Here is a 758-nt window from a genome sequence, read left to right on the forward strand (position 1 = left end):
TAATAATTTATAAATTATCAAGTGTTCATGAGGGTGAGGGGAACAGATATGGAGGTGGGAAAATGAGGAGCTGATGTCAGGGCATTAAGTGAAGAACAAATGTTCTGAGAATGATGAGGGTAATGAGTATACAAATGTTTTTTACACAATTGATGTTTGTATGGATTGTGATAGGAGTTGTATGAGCCCCTAATGAAGTGATTTCTTAAAAAATTTAAAACTTTGAAAGAAAGAAACAAAAGCCTTTATTCACAGGTAGCAAAGTATAGTAGAAATACCAAAGAATCTATAAAAATCAATTCAAATTTTAAATATGTTTAGGAAGAGCACACATATAAGGTCAATATACAAAAATCAATTGTATTTCTAAATATGGTCGCAAAAGTAGACAATGGACCTTAGCAATAGCACCAAATATGTAAAGGTAGACATGTCAAAAGCCACTACACTGAAAATATATATAAAATTTGAGAAGATTTTTAAAGACCAAAATAACTACAGTATAATTCTCTGTCATGGATTACAAGACAGAATCTCTGAAAGAAGACAATTCTTCAACCTTTGCTTTATCACTTAAATGTAATTCCAATCAAAATCTCAGCAGGTATTTTGAAAAGATTTTAAAAGTATATAGGTATACCACATCCCTCACTGACCCTACAGGGGGAATCACTAGAGACACAGTGTGGGAATGGTGCCCAATCTGACCCTACCACACGGAGGGAAAACACTGAAGTCATGCAACAGAACAGCAAGGG

The sequence above is a fragment of the Echinops telfairi genome, unplaced genomic scaffold (assembly GCF_000313985.2).
Source record: "Echinops telfairi isolate 266 unplaced genomic scaffold, ASM31398v2 ScPeMD7_7453;HRSCAF=8491, whole genome shotgun sequence".
Classification (NCBI taxonomy): Eukaryota; Metazoa; Chordata; class Mammalia; order Afrosoricida; family Tenrecidae; genus Echinops; species Echinops telfairi.